Below are 17,898 nucleotides of genomic sequence, written 5' to 3'. Positions count from 1 at the left end.
CCATAATGTTTTGATGACTGATCAGACTTTCAATTCTCAATTCTCAGATGCTTAGAGATTTCCCCCAAACTTCCCCTGAAGTCTCACAGTCTCTCCTGGGCCTTTCCACCACTGGGCTTACATGGGTTTGAAAAAGTGAATTTCTCAAATGGATTACAAAGGCCAAGGGGACGCAGAAGGTCTCAACCACATGACCCTCTCCCCAGAGCATGTGGCAGGCCCAGAACTCAGCCATGAGGCTTCTAGGTGGGGGCACAAGGGGATTAGTTGACTCAGAGAAGGTGAAACTCTCTAGTTTTGTCTCTTTAGGGTGAGAGACTTCACTGAATGTCTGGATTGCTAAATGACCCCGAAAACATGTTATTATCACCACTACCAATAAGGCGCATTGACTTGCACCAAGCTTTTCAAAATACCAAATTGTTTTCTCCTACATATGCCTGATAACCCAGCAGGCCTCACAGTCCCCATGTTATAGACAGGGCAACTGAGGACAGGACAGGGCAGGACATGAACTCACCCAAGGTGGCACAGCCAGGAATTAGCATCAAGGATCATTCTCCTGACACCATCAAGGGGGGGGGGGGTTTCAGAGGAGCAGAGGCCCAGGCCTCAAGGTGCTGCATGACCTTGGGCAGGTCAACACACCTGCCCTTGTTATAAAGAAGGTGGATGAAAAGATGGAAGCACACAGGCTCATGAGAGGATGGGGGGCAACTCTCAGTCCCCTCTAGCACCCAGAGACAACGCCTAGCCCTGTGGCATCACCTGCTGACTGCATCTTTGGGGCCCTTGACCCACTTGGCAATAGAATAATGGTTTGTATGGTCACCTATGCTGTCTCTTCCTTCCTGCTTTATTTCCTATTCCAGCCCCACTGCCCAGCTTAATATTCTTCACCGAGTCAATGAACGAACAAAGGCTGAATAAATGATTCCGTTCACTCAGGCATGAGGTCCCACAGTGGTGTGGGAACGTCTGGAGGGAAGAATCTGGAGGAAGGGAATCTCCCTGCAGAAGGAGAGGACTGGAGGAGCCCCTACCCCCAAGCCCAGCCATCCTGCGTCCTATCCTGCTCGGCCTTGGCCTCTCTCAGGTCCAGCTTCTCCACCCCCAGAGCAGAGCATCATCACCCTTGTAGGGCTGTCTCATGGCTTGGAGGCTCACGTGCCTGTAAGGCCTGGTGCACATTTCTATGTCAGAGCAGAACCTCGTAAATCATTCAGATCGCCCCCCATCCCGCTGTGTGAATGAGACAGAGATGCCATAGGCAGCAAAGTGGTACAGGGTGCGGGGCGCAGGGCTGGGACAAGAGCCCACTGGGGCTGGACTCACGGACACTGTCTGAATCCTTAAGAAGCAACTCCCACGGAGTTTCTATCTGAATGACCATTTCCTCCCAGGGCTGCCAGAGATGCTGCTCAGAGGAAGGTGTGCCAGATTCAGCAAATGCTGTGTGGGATGTACTTACGCTAAAAAATAGCTCACTGTTTATCTGAAATTCTCATTTAGGCGGGTGCTCTGTATTTTCTCTGGAAACACTATCCAGAGCGTCCTGAGAGATCCCTGTATGGTCAGCCACACCTCCAGCACAAAATGGGAGCCAGGAAATAAGGAGCCGCAAACCTTCTGGCTGTCTGGTGTGAAAGGCCTCCACCTAAGCATAAGGTTGACACCCTCCTTCCATGGGCACCTCCTTCCCTCCTTCCCACTCAGAGGAAGCCTCTTGCCTGCTGCCCGCAGAGGTCTTGTGATGTCCTCTCGGCTCCTCCCGTTTCCACATGTTTTTTCCATAGCAGGTGCCCATTACTAAGGGTAGGCCATGAAGGACACTCCCGATCCATTTCTCCAGCCTCCCCCTTGACAGACATTACTAATCGATCCTGGCACCCTTCCCATTGACCTGGGCCAGCCCTAGATGCCTCTGCAGAACCTGGTGTCTCTGATCCTCCAGTAACTTAATGGACGAGAGATGGCTCTTGTGGAGAGGACATGGTCAGGTGCAAGACTGGGGAGCAGGCGGTAAGAACTGAAAGTCACAGCACAACTTGACCCGGAAAACAAAAGCGAGAAGGCTAGGGGGTCGTTCACCCCCAGGATAGCCCTGGTGGGACCCCACAGAGCAGGAGGAGGGGCAAGGAGAGGACAGAGGATGGGAGATTCCCAGGCAGGAGTAGAGCCAGGGCTGGGCAAGGAGAGGCAGAGAAGCAGCAATTAAAACTCCCCCGGCTATTCCTGGGGACAAGGCAGCAGGCAGGAGGGGGAAGTCATTGCTGGAAGCCAAGGTGGCCACGTACTCAGGCCCCACAGAGGGGGCCACAAAGCTGCCAAGCTGGGGTGGGGCCAGCTCGGGGTATGTGCACTTTTGGAGGAGGACGCTTGGCGACTCAGCTCCAAGAGGGGAGCCCCTCACACCAGGGCACCGGCTCCTAAATGGTAGTGCAGAGATTCTTGTCCAAGCTCAGCACTGCCCCACTAAGAAGCTACCCGAGGAATAAATGATCCCACTCCCTCACTTCCACTTAAGGAAACTAGGGACCCAAAGAGGGGAAGTGACTTGTCCGAGGTTTGCCAGTAAGTTGGTATGAAGCAAGTAGATCCAGGCGCCGTCAGGGGCCCTTCCGGAGCTGGTGTGAACACTGACCCAGGGCACCGGCAAACGAAGGTGCCAGCCCCTCGGAACTCAGGGGCTGTCTGCAGCCTTGGGGGTCCAGGAGGCTCCTGCTTCTAGAAGCTTGGGTTTCTGAACTTAAGGCCCAACTGACTGAGAGCAGATGAGAATACCTCCCAGAAATCATTCTCAGATTTCACCGTGGTACGCCGCTCAGTCTGAAAAGCTGTGGCCATTTCTGGAAAAAAACTCTCTCCTCGAAGATATCCTCATTTTACCCCCTGCTAGAATGAAGGGCCAAGGTAGGAAGATATACCCAAAGAGTCCTATCTCCACTAGAGGCCCAAGCTTTCTGACTATAGGCAAGGCCAGAAGAGGACGCACCTGCTTGCCCCGGCCCCAACCTCCCAAGCAGCTGCTATGGGAGAGATGAAAGCCAAAGACATGGGCTGAACTTGGCCTCCCCATACCAACGCGTGGCTGACTTCCAGTCTGTCACTGCCTTTTTGAGCTCAATTTTCTTACCTGTAACATGGGGACAGTAGGAAAGACCTTACCAGGTTGTTAGATGATGTAAGTGCTAAGGGCAGAATATCTCTGTGAGAGCATCAAGGGCTACAGATGCTTTTTTTTTTTTTTTTTTTTTTTTTTTTTTTTAGACAGAGCCTCAAGCTGTCCCCCTGGGTAGAGTGTCGTGGCATTACAGCTCACAGCAACCTCCAACTCCTGGGCTCAAGCGAGTCTCCTGCCTCCGCCTCCCAAGTAGCTGGGACCACAGGCGCCCGCCACAACGCCCGGCTATTTTTTGGTTGCAGCCGTCATTGTTGTTTGGCGGGTCCGGGCTGGGGATTCGAACCCGCCACCTCAGGTGTACGTGGCTGGCGCCTTAGCCGGTTGAGCTATAGGCGCCGAGCCTACAGATGCTATTCTTGTCCACATATTCAAACTTCTCTGAACTAGAGGGGCCAGAAAGAATTACAGAAACACCAGCAATAAGAATAGCAATGACAGTAATAACTACCCTTTAAAGAGTAACTACTATGTGTTACTAAGCTTTTCTTCCTTGATCCTCACAACCAGAGAAGGGAGATTCTACATCGTGCTCATTTTGGGGCCTCGAGAGGTTAAGTGACACGCCTGGGGTCACCCAGAAAGGTAAAGACCAAACAAGACTAATGACATTCACACTCAGGCTCATCGGACACCTGCACTCTGGGGTAAACCACATCTCTCTTCTACAGGGTGAGGTGTGTTTTCTAACCATGAGTCTGTCCATTCATTCATTCATTTGAGACAAGGTCTCACTCTGGCTCCTAGTCTAGAGTGCAGTGTTGCAATTGTCGCTCACAGCAACCTCAAACTACTGGGCTCCAGTGATCCTCCTGCCACTGCCTCCCAAGTAACTGGGACTAGAGGTGCACACCACCACACACAGCTGATTTTTAAATTACAATTATTATTACTATTTGCAGAGATGGGGTCTCACTATGTTACTCAGGCTGGTCTCAAACTTCTGGCCTCAAGCAATCTTCCCACTTTAGCTTCCCAAAGTGCTGGGATTACAGGTGTCAACCACTGCCTCTGAATTTTTTGTTTACTTTTTCTTGTCTTCCCCAAATGAGGAAGGCTGGGACACAGGAGCTGCTTCTCTGGGATGGACTGTTTTAAACAGTGTTCCCTAAAGACCTGGAGACAGAGGCTCCCTAGGGAGGTGCCACCACTCCTTCTCTGTGCTGCAGGGCTGTCACGGTGTAAATTAGGGCAACCTCTGCAGGGTGATGACTTGGCAACACATACAGAGCATCTTAAAAATGTGCACCTCCATGAGGCTAGCAAGCCCCGTCTCCTGACCAGATCACTTTGTAAAGAGGCCTGCTTTCAAAGGTGTTCACGGGTTCACTCCTGCCAGATGAAAAAGTTCTGGGGACTGATTGCACCGCATTGTGAATACACTTACCCCTGCTGAGCTGTACTCTCAAAAGTACTTAAGAGGGACAATTGTATGTTCTGTGTATTTCACCACCATTAAAAATAGAAACAAAAAGATGTTCACTACAGTGTGGTTTATATGAAAGAAAAACTACAGCCACCTAATTTCCCATCACTAGGAGATTCATTAACTAAACGATGGTTTTTCTAAACAATCATGACTTAGTACAGGCGTCAAACTGTGGCCCCTGGGACAAATCTAGTAGTTTCAGTATATAAAGTTTTATTGACATACAGCTGCACCACCCCCCCCATTTGCCTATTGAGCCTGGTAGCCTTTATCTAAGTGAGACCAGGTGAGTCAGAGTTGAAACTACATGGTACATGAGCCCCAGAGTCTAACCCTTTAAGAAAAGTTTGCTGACTCTTAGAAGATCAAAGACCCAGAAATACATCACAATAGGAAAAGCAAGCTCCCACACATAGCCACACAGAGAGCTCAATTTCAAAAGGAAAATTTGAAATAATGTGTATTCACCCAAATGGTTATAAGCGCACAGTTAGAGCACACCGTGATCATCTCTGGATTGTAGGAACAGATTAATTTTGTTTTCTTTCAACTTTCCATGTTTTCTAATATATCTGTATTAAAAATGCATGACTGTAATAATCAGGATAAATAATAAATACCATTTTATCATGGTCTCGGTCCTTCTAGGGAGTGACACTCTGACACTCTTGCTGAACAGGTCTGAGGTGGCCTTTGTCAGGGACACTGGAAGTCGTAGATCTGTTGTGCTAACACCCTCTCTCCCACCAGAGCTTACAATGGGGCAGGCTGGGGGAAGACACCCCATGGGAGATCTCATGAAAAACCCAGAGATGGTGCTCCTGTTAAGAATCTCCTCTTTTCCATAAATGACTCCAGGGACCCAGGAGGGTGGATCCGATTTTTGGACTCAGCCTTTGGTGCCATTAGCTGAGGACAAGGGGATTTGCTCTCATGGATTGAGTATCGGAGGATGAAGTGGGAAATTGTGAGTGGGGTGGTTGGCACAGATTTTGTTGGACCTACTGAGCACTGCAAAACCCCACTGCAATCAAAGAGTGGTGACGCTACCTCAATCCAGAAATCCCAAGATTGCCTTCTAATCCTCCTGGGTGTTGTCTCATTTTACAGGTAGGGAAGCTGAGGCCCAGAGCTCACTCCCCTCAAGGCCCCACAATTGGCCCAGGCTGGAGCTGGGGAGCCACGTACTCAGGCCCCCAGGAACTGGAAATTGTCTGGCTCCCTAACTCCGTGGAGTTCACTATGGGTTATCCCCTATTAGCAATACTTTAGGGGGCTGGGTCACTAATAGGTAGAGCTCTATTCACATGGCTATATTATCCCCTTTTTCAAGTGGGAACCTGAGGGTGAGTGGTCCAAGTGATGTGCCCAGCAAGGTGGGACACACACCCAGCAGTGCTCAGACTTCAGAGATGATAGTGCCTCCTCTTCTTCTTCTTCTTCTTCTAACTTGTTCCTTTAGACACCCCCTTTCAAATCCCACTTCCTGCCACGTCCAGGGGCCCGGGAGCCCTTTCAGAAAGGGCAAGCCAAAAGGGCTGCTTGCAGGAAGTGCCAAATAGGTTTGAGGGCAAACCTACCTCTCAGCTGGGGCTGCCTCTCCTGTGAAATGGGTTCCCAACTGCTGACAGATCAACAAGTCTCTGTTTATTGCCTCCGAAGCTTTCAGCCCAGGCACATCCCAGCTTCACGGCAGCAGGAATCTCACTTCCCAGATGCCCTTGGCTATTCATTAACCAGTAGGAAGGCCTTGGGGAGGAGGAAGGGGTTGGACCCAGAGTCTGCTCCCAGCCTGGAGGGTGGGGAGGATGTGGGCACCACAGTCAGGTCAACCAGGTTCAATCCCTCCTAGTTGTGCCACCTTGGGAGGAGTCAATTTACCTCTCTGAGCCTCAGTTTTCCAATGTGTACAATGGGAATAATCAGTGCCTACCCCAGAGGGCTTCTGTGGAGTCTGCACACAAGTCTGTAACGTGCTTAGCCGTGCCAGTGCATAGAAGCACTTGATACATTTATCTACCTCCTGTACAAGAATAAGAGCATTCCCTTTATGTGGCCAAGGAGGGACACATGAGCTAACACCTTAACCCCCTCAGTGCTGTGTATGCTGTTCAATAGTGACTGTTGTTACTAATGTCTGCAATCGTTATGATGACCAGTCTGCAGACTGAGCTGGACTGGGTCATCTCCATGCCCATGGGGCAGCTAGTGGAGGAGGCATCTTGAGCCATAGGGACACACCTGCCCAATGTCGCAGCACAAAGGACAGGTTGCCATGGGGCCGGGGCTGCTTGTGACAGATGACCCTAGGCTAGTGGGTTCAACGACAAGGAAGGAATCAGGTCCAGCCACTGGCAGCAGCAGGCCAAGGGTCTTTAAGCCACAGACAGACTTTTCTCTTAGTCCTGGCAACCTCAGATCAACCAAATCCCATCCCTGGACCAGTGAGAGCTAAACCTTCCCCTGGACAGATTACCACCCAGGAAACCACGGTTTTCACATTCCAAAACGGAGCCTACAGTGGATGACGAAATCAACGTAAAAGGGTCAGGGCTGTGTTTTATAAAACTGGACAGAACAGACAGAACCCAGCAGATGGCAAGTATGAGGATTATCTGTGAAACTTCAGGCCCAGGGTTTGAGTTTCATGTGTGCATGTGTCTGAACACACATTACATCCTGTTGTAAAATGTATTTCTTAATGAATGCTGAGGATTAAAAGATATGGAAAGCTCCTATGGAGTATCCAGTTGTTTTAAACTAGTGATGAAAGCATACCTCCAACCCCTTTTAAAGACATTATTATGATCCTGAACTGAAAGAAGAGAAAAAATAAAGCTGCTGTAACTACTAAAACCATCAGCAAAATTTCACTGAGATGCATAGGTTAGATAATAGCATTGTATCAATGTTAAACAAATGTCCTGGGGTAGATAACTGCTCTGGTTGTGACCTGAGAAAGACCTGAAGAATGGGGCACAGGGGCACCCCACCTGCAACTGACTCCTTAATATTCAGCAATTAAAGAATCACAAGAGTCCCGTGACTATCTTTATAGGACATACAGAGAGGGAGCAAATGTGGCCAATGTTAACAATGGCAAAATCTAAGTGATGGGTGTAGCTGGGTTCCCTGCCATAGTCTTACAGTTTTTCTGAAGGTGTTGCTTTGTATAAACATAAAAAGTTTAACAGATTAGAGACAACTGTGATGACAGCCCCAAGTCTGGAGTATCCTGCCTTTCATGCACTTCAGACCCCTCTTTACAGAACTAGCCCAGTGAGACCCTGTCCCCGTGATGGGCCTGCTGGAGGCCGCTCTGCAGCAGAGCTAGGATGGGGTCCAGGTTGAGGCTCCAAAATTTGTGTTTGTCCCATCTGCAGGGCCACTGCCTCCCTGACCAAACAGGCCAACCCAGCCCAGGGGACCCACCACCCAGTGATTCAGGGGTTCCATCATCTCTTCTTAGGGCCTGGACGGGGACACACTGAGCTCCTGTGCCCCTCAGAGCAGGTCACTGCACATCACTGAGACAGCAACTCCACAGGGAGGTCAAAGGCCACTTACAGTTTGGAGGCTCCTCAGAGGGGTTGTGGTTCTGATTCTGGGCCTATCGAAAAGGGAGGAAGAAGGAAAGGAGATCTGGTCAGGGTCTGAGTGTACACAAGGCACCCATCTTCTGCCCCAGTGTGACCAGCCAACACATATGCTGGTGAGGGAATAGAGACCAGGAGAACCAGGATGCTGAGGTTCACACAGATACCAGGCAACATGCTGTCACACACAGACTCACACTCATACACATGTGTGCCCCTACACACACACACCCCTGCCCTGAAACTCAGCGGAAAGAACTTGCATATTTCCCTGCTGTCTGCTTGTGCTATGAGGAGCAGCCCTAGATCAGAGGGGAAAAGGTCTCTTCTTGCTGGTTGTGGATAGGTAAGTGACCCCTGCCCCAACCACAGCACCAGCGCAGTCATGTGGGCTGACTGTTCCTTTACTGCATGGAGACATGTCAAGGCTAAATGGAGGGGATGGAGGCTCTGGAAGCCCCGGAGACTCTTGGGGAATGTATTGCTCATCAACTAGTTCAAGGCTCTGAGAATTCCTGTGCCAAGGAAATCTGCTGAACTTTGCTGATCCAAGCAGTGACTAACCCCAGAAGCTTTTTTTTTGTGTGTGTGGTTCTGTTTTGTTTGTTTTGTTAATAGAGTACCTCTTGTTCTTTGGAACTTGGCTTGGGAAATAGGGGACCAGGGAGGCAGATCACTTCTGCCTCCCAAATCACCAGCAAAGCTTCTCTAACTGTGAGGCTGGAAGGCTCTCTGGTTTCTTAGAATATGAAAATATAGAAAACCAGAAAACAGTTTCTTCTTGACTGTGATCTTAAATTTCAGTGGAAGGTTAAATTGGAATTAGCAGAAATGGGCTAGGCTAGGTGCAAACTCTGCAAGGTCTGCAGGGCTGGGCAGGCAGAGGCCTCCAGGCCCCGGCCCTCTCACCGCATTTCTTTCCCTGCCATCAGTGGCCCTGCCCTTACAGCCTTTCTCAGACTCAGAATCGAGATTGCCAGAGCCAGGGAACATTGGTCCTGGCAGTTTATAGAGCTCTCTCTTCCCCAAATTAGATGGCCTCATTAGTCTGTTAGGGACCTCACATCCAGCAGCCTCCCTCACACTGGCATCCACTGGGTTGGAGGTACAGTGGGGTAAGAACAGTCAGCCATTTATGGAGCACCCACTATGTGCCGGACACATACTAGGCACACAGAACACAGCAGTGAACATGCCAGCTGAGTTCCCTGTGTTCATAAAGTCTGAAACACAGACTGGGTAGAGGCTGGGCATGTGACAAAGATGCCACCACAGCTTCATTTTCTTGGTAGAAGCATGGCTCTGTGAAGCCTGGGTAGATTAGTACTGTCTGCCACGGGTGTGGGCAGTGCAAGTGGTAATGTGTACCTTGCCGGCCTGGACTGTACAGAGGGAAGGCAGATGAAGGGGAGGATGAAGTTAGTGTGTTTAAAGCAAAATGATGTCTGGGAGGCAGAGGCTGGTGGATTGCTTGAGCTCAGGAGCTTGAGACCAGGCTGAGCAAGAGCAAGACCCTGTGGTTGGCCCCTATAGTCCCAGTTAGTTGGGATGCTGAGGCAAGAAGATGGCTTGAGCCCAAGAATTAGAGGTTCCTGTGAGCACAGCACTTTACTGAGGGTGACAAAGTGAAACTCTGTCTCAAAAAAATAAATAAAAATAAATAAAGCACAATGACAAGCACAATGTTTAAGGAACCAGAGGAAGGAGAACATAATTCTGTTTGGGGGTGAGAACTTGCCAATTATGCGAGGCCAGTCCACCTCAGAGTGGAGGATAAGAATGGCACTAAAGGGGGTGGTGCCTGTGGCTCAGTGGGTAGGGCACTGGCCCCATATACCGAGAGTGGCAGGTTCAAACCTGGGCCCTGCCAAACTGTGACAAAAAATAGCCGGGTGTTGTGGCAGGCACCTGTGGTCCCAGCTACTTGGGAGGCTGAGGCCAGAGAACCACCTAAGTCCAGGATTTTGAGGTTGCTGTGAGCTGTGACTTCACTGCACTCTACAGAGGGTAATAAAGACTGACTCTGTCTCTTAAAAAAAAAAAAAGAATGGCACTAAAGTCCCATTGGGTCTAGCCTGCTGGCACCCATGCCCCATCTAGGGAAAGCCCGATCTGTTCCACTGGGAGACCCACACATGCCACTCTTGGCCCACAGGGTCTGGATGGGCTGACCCCAGCCCCCACTTCTTGGTGGGCACATGAGCCAGGCCTGGCTGATCAGAGCAGCTGTCCTGTCATGATTGGCTCAAGGACAGAAGCTTGAGCAAGGCTGGCCAATAAATGATGAGTGGGACTTTTGCTAAAGATGTTAGGGAAAATGAAGGCTCTTTTAGACTGAGATGGCTCTGTGTGTGTGGGGGGGGGTAGGTACACTGTACTGGGGAGCAGCTAGGGATATCCCGTGGAGAATGGAGCAGGCACAGATGGACATAGAGACCAGAAATATCACATAACCAGGGAGCCCATCTCTCAGCACCTGGATCCAGCCATGCCTGAAGTATGTGACCCCGGGCTTCTCAATTAAAGCAGTTTTTTATTTCAAAAATTAGTTTGAACTGATTTCTACCACTTGCAAACAGACCTACACTTCACCTTGAACTTGCTGTGTAATTTTATGCACATCCTCTTATCTCTCTGACATTCATCCCACCAGAGAAGAGGGAAGTTGCAAATAACATGACACCTGAGTTCCCCAAGCCTGAGCATTCTGACTATCGCTGGCCTGTGGCAAGGGTTAGGCCTGACCAGTGCTCCCAGGGCCCCATCCCTCACCCTCAGCCACATAATCAGACATGCTGAGATCAGTCATGCTCAAAAGTTAAGCAGAAACACTCTGAGGGCTCTTAAAAGCACAGGTTGCAGGGTCCCATCCCCAAGGTCTCAGTCAGCAGGTCTGGGCAGGACCTGAGAGTCTGCACTCTGGCAAGCTCCTGGGTGATGCCCATACTGCTGGTGTAGGGAGCTCAGTTTGAGGACCCAGACTCTATATACATTCTACTCTTCCCAGTTGCTGAGGGCAGGTGCTGAGTGTAAAATTAAAGCCCTAGCTAGCAGGAGCCTGTGGCTCCTCTTGTCCTCAAAGAAGACCCCCCAATTAAGGAAAATGCCCATGTGGCTGCAAGAATGAGCCAGTCTTCAAACAACTAAAGCACCAGGTCCCCGCTCATGCAATCCCATAGATGCCCCTTTCAGCCAGCCCTGCAGCCTGGAATTTCTCCTTGGGATCCAGCAGCACCCCTCGCTGCCCACCGCTGGTCTTCCAGGCATCCCTGATGGTCCCCCGCACAGGCAGCATGCCAGCCCCAAATCCTGCAGTGGACCTTGTCTGGACACGCTGCCTCATGCTGCCCCGCTGTCAGCAGGGCCTGGCTGGCCCTGGGCTCTCCCCTGATTTACATCCGACTTGGCTGCCTTGAAAAGCCTCCTGTGGCTTTTGGAGTGAGGACACAGTTTAGTAGTAAAAGGCTTCCCCACCAGCATCCTTTCCAAGGCAGGGCTGGCCCCGAGAGTGCCAGGCCCGTTGGCTGCCAGCTGTGTAACCTTGGGCAAGGTACCTGTTGCCAGCAGGGGCCTGGGTTTTCAAGAGCAAAATGGGAAAAATGGTATCTTTTGTGAGGATCAAGAGATGATGGTTACTAAACACAAGGTCAGGCTTTTAAGGCACAGTGATGCCTCCTTTTTTTTTTTAATTAAATCATAGCTGTGTACATTAATACTATCAGTGATGCCTCCTTAGTAGTGTTATTTTGACTCAAGCTCAGTCCCCAAACCAGCAGCCTGGACATTGCCACAAAGTGGGTTAGTAATACAGAGTCTCAGGCCTCGCCTCAGACATGCTGCAAGGGAAGGGGCATTTTAACAAAATCCCACGTGACAGCACACGATTCCAAGTCTGAGGGGCCCTGCTAGGAATGGTCATTCCAGTGTTATCCCAAGACAGAGCCAAGGTATGACCAAGCAACCTCCTGGGCTGCCCCTGGACTCTGATGCTCAGGCCTGGCAGGCAGAGGTCACAGGGGACAAATGTGGTGGTGGGGAATTCTCCCATGTCTTTCAGCCTCCAAACTAGGGAGGAGCCCTGCAGCAGCAGCTGGCCAGGTAGGAAGTGTCCCAGGCCGAGTCTGTCCGGCAATGGGAACTGGCCGGCAGGTATCATCACTATTGGGGGAGGGGTTGGCCATAGCCAAGGTAACAAAATAAACTGACAACAAGATTCCAGGTCACAGATTTGGGGCTTTTGGCAGTCTGGTTGCCTCTGCCCCTCTCTGCAGAAGGCTGAAGTTTTTTATGTGCAAAGAAGGCAAATGACCCCCTTGCTGAAGCGCCCTGCCCAGAACGCAAAGCACAGGTCGGTATAGGTGCTGCCCTGGAAGGTGAGGTGGCAAGTGCAAGCTCTCTGCAGAGCAGCTTGAGGTGTGGGGGCCGCCTGGACTCCCCTGCCCCAGGCTTGAACTGCTCCCCACACACCAAAAACAAAACTACGAGCTCAGCAACCTGACAGAGCCCCGGAACTCCCCCTCCCTTGCTCAAATGCTGCAAATGGAAAGCTAAGGAAGTGGAGGGTCATGACTCACCCCCTGCGCTGTACTGCGTCAGCTGGGAGTGCTTCCACCTGCCCGGAACCAACCAGCAAAACGCACAGTGTGCGGTCATACTCCTGTGCCTCCAGGGCCAGGACAGTGGGGCTTGGGGACACTGAAGAGTCCAAGGGAGGCTGGGGGGCGGCTGCCACCCTGTCTGTGTGACAGCAGCCAGGTGGGCGTGGGCCCAGGGTGGCTACACCATCCCGCTGGGTCCAGAGACACCTGACAACTGGAAGTAGCTGCAAAAAACAGCCCATGGTGAAACAATATTGGGTCCGATTTATAAAACACTGTGAGGACAGCACAGAACACTTATGTGACCCAGAGCTACTCCTGAGAGACCATTTTGCAGTGACTGGTGCTGGGGAGAAGTGGAAGATGGAAACAGACCCCTCAGTACCCACAGGAAGGGACTGGCAGCTTTCAAGTTGTTTGCTTTTCTCTTTGTTAAGTCTGTTCTCATCTCTACTCTTCTACCAATAGTGGAAGAAGAACCCATGTTGTCTCCTGTGTCAATGTTCTCTACAAAAAGCCCATCCCTATAGCTCTGCTTGGAGTGTCTCTGAACTCCAGTCCCTGAATCTGGGTGCCTCTTTTCACAATGAGGGCTGGGACATCTTGAATAGCCAACAGGACAGCACCCTGCATGGTGATGTGCATGTCTACGAGAGAGAAGGGGCTTTCTTTGTCCAGCAGGTGCTTCCCTCAATCACAAAGCCCAGCTGGGCCACTGCTTTCAGGTTAGGAGGCTGAGGAACGGAGAAGGGAAAGGGCTCCCCTAGGTCATGCTACAAGCCAGAGTTCGCAGGTGCCCAAACGCTGGTGTTGCAGTGTCTGACACAGGGTCTTTGATTTAAAAAGGCCCCGTCATGATTCATTAACGGCATGTATGTGATTTTGTGTACGGCGTTCATTACCCCTGCCAGACAGACAGCTCTAGGAGGCCATAACTTGGTCTGTCTTGTTCCCCAGGGCCCAGGACAGGGGCTGGAAAAGCATGCATTTGTTGGATGGATGGATGGATGGATGGTGATGGGTGAATCTAATTTTCAAGCCTGAACCACCCAGATGTTCAGACTCTGGTTCTCATTTCAGGGTGGAGGGAGACAGATGCTCACAGTTTGTGCACGGAGCACCTACTGTGTGCCAGGCCTCTATGCTGCAAGCTGGAGCCTCAGTGTGTCCCCAGCCAGGTAGATGGACATAAGCTAAGACTACCTAGGTCTGAGCTCAAGTCAGAGAAAAGAGACACAGGGACTCAGAGCGGGGCAAACTATGTCCTCTTTGACACATATAATCTGTTTTGTTTTCGTTTTTTTTTTCTTTCACTCTGTCACCCTGGCTAGAGCGCTGTGATGTCACAGCTCACAGCAACCTCAGACTCTTGAGCTCAAGAGATCCTCATGCCTCAGCCTTCCCAGTAGCTGGGTCTATAGGTCCCTGTCACAACACCTGGCTAGTTTTTCTAGTTTTAGTAGATACAGGGGTCTCACTCTTGCTCAGGCTGGTCTTTAACTCTGAGCTCAGGCAATCCACCCACCTCAGCCTTCCAGTGTGCTGGGATTACAGGCGTGACCCACCATGCCTGGCCACATAATCTGTTTTGAGTGCTTACTACATGACAGGCATGTTAAGAGGCTCCAGGAACACTTCATGGAGCAGACAGCTGAAAGCTGGCCCTTGAAGAGTGGGAAGAAGGCATATGGAGGGAAGGGACTTGCAGGCTGAGGGACCAGCATGGATCGGGCTGAGAGAGCCAGATGCTGCTCCATCTAGGAGCAGACACAAGCCAAGGAGAGAAACAGGAGAGGGTAAATACTGGTCAAGAGCCAGATCACGCAGGGCCTCCAATGACAGGCTATGGAGTTTAAACTCGATTTCACAAAGCACTAGGGAGCCACTGAAGGCTTCTGAGCAGGAGAGTAACATGTCGAGAGCTGGGCCCTGGGTGGTGATGTCCATCTGCAGAGGAGACACCAGGTGCCATCTGGTGATGGACTGAATGTCATTGAAATCATGACCTGACTCTTCCATCAGGGTGATGACTGGCCCTAAGGCATGTGGGCAGAGTCCTCAGGACCTCCTCTTTCCGGCACCCTTTACCCACTAAGCATGACTCTGCTGAAATCCACTAGCCAACCACACTCTTCCTCTCCCCACCGAGCAACTGGCAGCCTTGGGGAAAAGGCCTTCTGTGGGAACACGGTAGTGAGTCACTTGGCACTTTTATTGTGTGTAAAGAAAGACCCTGGGAAGGAAGGGACTCTGAAAATGTCCCAGCATAAGGAGGGACCTCACAGAAATGTGGCCTGAGCTTCCAGGCTAGGAAGGTCGTAAGGTAAGCAGAACCAGCAGGACTCAGCCCTCCTGCCTTCCAGCCCAGGCCTGCTCAGACCCCACCCACGAGGGAGGAGGCAGTCCTCACCAGGGCCACCCTCCTTGGGTTCATCAGCCCTCTCCCCACCCACCACATGCCAGGCCCCTGCCCATCCCTGAGCTTCCCAGGAGCCCCATCCTGGATTCTGGTGGTGTCCCCTGAACACCAAGCCTTGAGGAATCTTTGTGACTGGTACAGCTTTGCTTCTCAACCCTTTCCTATCAGCTGTGGCAAAACCAGGATAAAGAGTCACAAAAGTTGAAGGCAGAAGTATTAACATTGTCCCCAAACACTGCCCCTGCCCAGGTGAGTTTTATATAACCTATGAGTGGTGCCGCAGAGGGCTGGAGGAAGAGTCACACTTAGGAACAATGGCTCCTTCTGGGGCTTGATCTTCCTGTGTTGATAAATGCTTCACCCAGCCCTCAGTCTCCTCATCCATAGAGTGGGTGGGCAGGAAAGGTCGGCTGGGTGATTCCACTCTGCCCATCCAATGAACCACTCTGCCTCAGACCTACCTGGCATCCCCAGACTGTGTGCCCGTCCTTGGCATAAATTGCCTTGGATTATTCATTAACCTCCTCCTGATACAGATCTTCTTTTCTCTCTCCTTGAGCACAGGGGGTGTTTTACTTATTTCTGCCCTCCTGGCCCTGGCAGCATGCCTGATGCATGGTAGGTGCTCAACAAACACTTGCAGTGCAGCCAGGGAACGAGGACCTCACGGGTGTCAGATGGACCCTATTTCCACTTCTCTTTCCGAGCCACGGGAGCCAGGGCAAGTCACTTTGCTGAGGAGCCCTTCTCTGAGATGGAAGGGAGATGAGGAAGGGAGATTAGGGACAGTGCAAATAAATACCAGCTTCTCCCTATCTCAGGATACTGCATGGGCTTGGGCTGCTCCTCGGCCCACCTCTAGAGCAAGTTCAGAGTCTCTGGGTGGGCGTATTTCATTCACTGAGCTGGCAGTACTCGGGGTGATCATACAGGACAGACACGGTCCGTGGTTCCTAAATGCACCTGACTGTTCAGAATGGCCTGGCAGACCCATTATGTCCTGCCACACTGCGGGCCCACAATGGTCTGTTGTTTGAATAGACCAAGTGGTAGAACCAAGAACAGGATGGTGTTATTTTTGTTAAAAAGAAAACAAAACTACAGTTAGCTTCTAGATAGATCCTCCATAACCCCTGGATCAAGGAGGAAGTCAAAACCGAAAGAAAAACTGATCCAGAAAGCAACAAAAAAGAGCTCATGTCTCTACAGACACCTGAGGGAAATAGTGAAAGCTATATGGGTGGGGAATGCATAACCTCAGGTGATAGAGTGTCAGACAGACAGACAGACCCAAGATTCACTGTACATTTTAAGCCTGTGAAAGAATCACTGTTAGTTTATTCAGCTTCATATTGCTTGAGGTGTATTACATTTGTAACTAAAAGTGAATCCTTCAGCAGTTTCTCATAAAGTTAACATACGCCCTAGCAGTACTACCCCAGAGAAATGACAATATAGATCCACAGAAAGATTTGCTCATGAATGCAGATGAATCTTCATCTGTATCAGCCCCACGCCGGAAACAGCCCAAACGTCCATCAACAGGAGGACAGATAAACAAATTGTGATACATCCATATAATGGAGGAATACTCAGCCATAAAACTGATAAACTCTCAGAAAAGTCAGGCAGAAAGAAACCAGACACAAGTGTATATAAATTAACAAGTCAATTTATAGGAAGTCCTAGGCTTGGCAAAATTAATTTACAGTGGTAGAAATCAGAAAGTGGTTGTCTGGTGAGGTGGGGGAGGCAAGACAACTTTGTAGGGTGCTAGAAACATTCTGGGTCTTGATCTGGCCTCCAGTAGTTACACAGGTTTATAAATTTGTCAAAACTCATTGAACTGTAGCGCAATCTTTGCATTTCACTGCATGTAAATTAGCCTTCAATTTAAAAATATTTTTTAAAATCACACAAGAAAACTTTTTAAAATACAGATTCCCAGGCTCCAGCCCCGGGGATTCTGATTGAGTATGCCCAGGCCAAACCTGGAAATCTGAATTTGTTTTTTTTATAAAAGTATCTCATGTACTACTGATGCCTGATCACAGTTAGGGTGCTTGTGCGCCTCCCCACCAACACTCCTTTTATCGTTTTGGGTGATTTGTTCATTGGTCTTTACATGAAAGAGTTGGCTGGCCAAGCCTCATAGAGCTTTAGAGACAGAACAGCAATTCTTCACTTTCTGCTTCCTGACCCCCACCCCTAACCCTCACCCTTGTCATCAGCCTCAGCTCAGGTTTCCAAATGAAGCCTCTGACCAGGTGAGTCAGAAAGGGAAACCCCAGCCCTGTCCAGGACAGCCGCATCTCACCCTAAAGACGCCAGGGGCTGCAAGCTGCAGGGAGGTCAAAGCCTGTGTACCTGTGTACCATGTTAAACAGCATGTCTGGGCCTTCACCCCATGTTTATGGAAAGAGCTCAGGGCAAGAGTCACAGGCACAGAAAATGCTGGGTACCTTGTCCAGCAATGGCTCAGCTACCCCCAGACTCCTGGACTCTAGCCTAGTTCCTCACCATCAGAGGTCTCCTGGGCTCTAGGTTTGAATGGCTTCTCCTCCTCTGTCCCCAAGCCCAGTCTGATCTTATTTCTATCCCTGCTACCTTCATAATAAATCCCAAGTCCACCCAACACTTAAAGGCCCTCCACTATGTGGCTCCTGTTCCTCTTT

General features: G+C 50.4%; 1 protein-coding gene across 7 annotated transcripts in view; it reads right to left on the bottom strand.

Annotated features, from left to right (window-relative positions):
- Positions 1–17,898, bottom strand: part of SLC6A6 (solute carrier family 6 member 6) — an 82,694-nt gene that overhangs the window by 61,421 nt on the left and 3,375 nt on the right. For 6 of the 7 annotated variants that reach the window (XM_023516946.1, XM_003796217.3, XM_023516947.1 and 3 more), the window contains exon 2: positions 8,178–8,220. The gene's annotated coding sequence lies outside the window, so the exon portion shown is untranslated. The other variant, XM_023516951.1, reaches the window with a different exon arrangement.

This window comes from Otolemur garnettii, unplaced genomic scaffold (assembly GCF_000181295.1).
Source record: "Otolemur garnettii isolate 467f Iridium unplaced genomic scaffold, OtoGar3 scaffold00101, whole genome shotgun sequence".
NCBI lineage: Eukaryota > Metazoa > Chordata > Mammalia > Primates > Galagidae > Otolemur > Otolemur garnettii.
The sequence above is the reverse complement of the archived record's forward strand: the minus strand, read 5'-3'. Positions and strand labels throughout refer to the sequence as shown.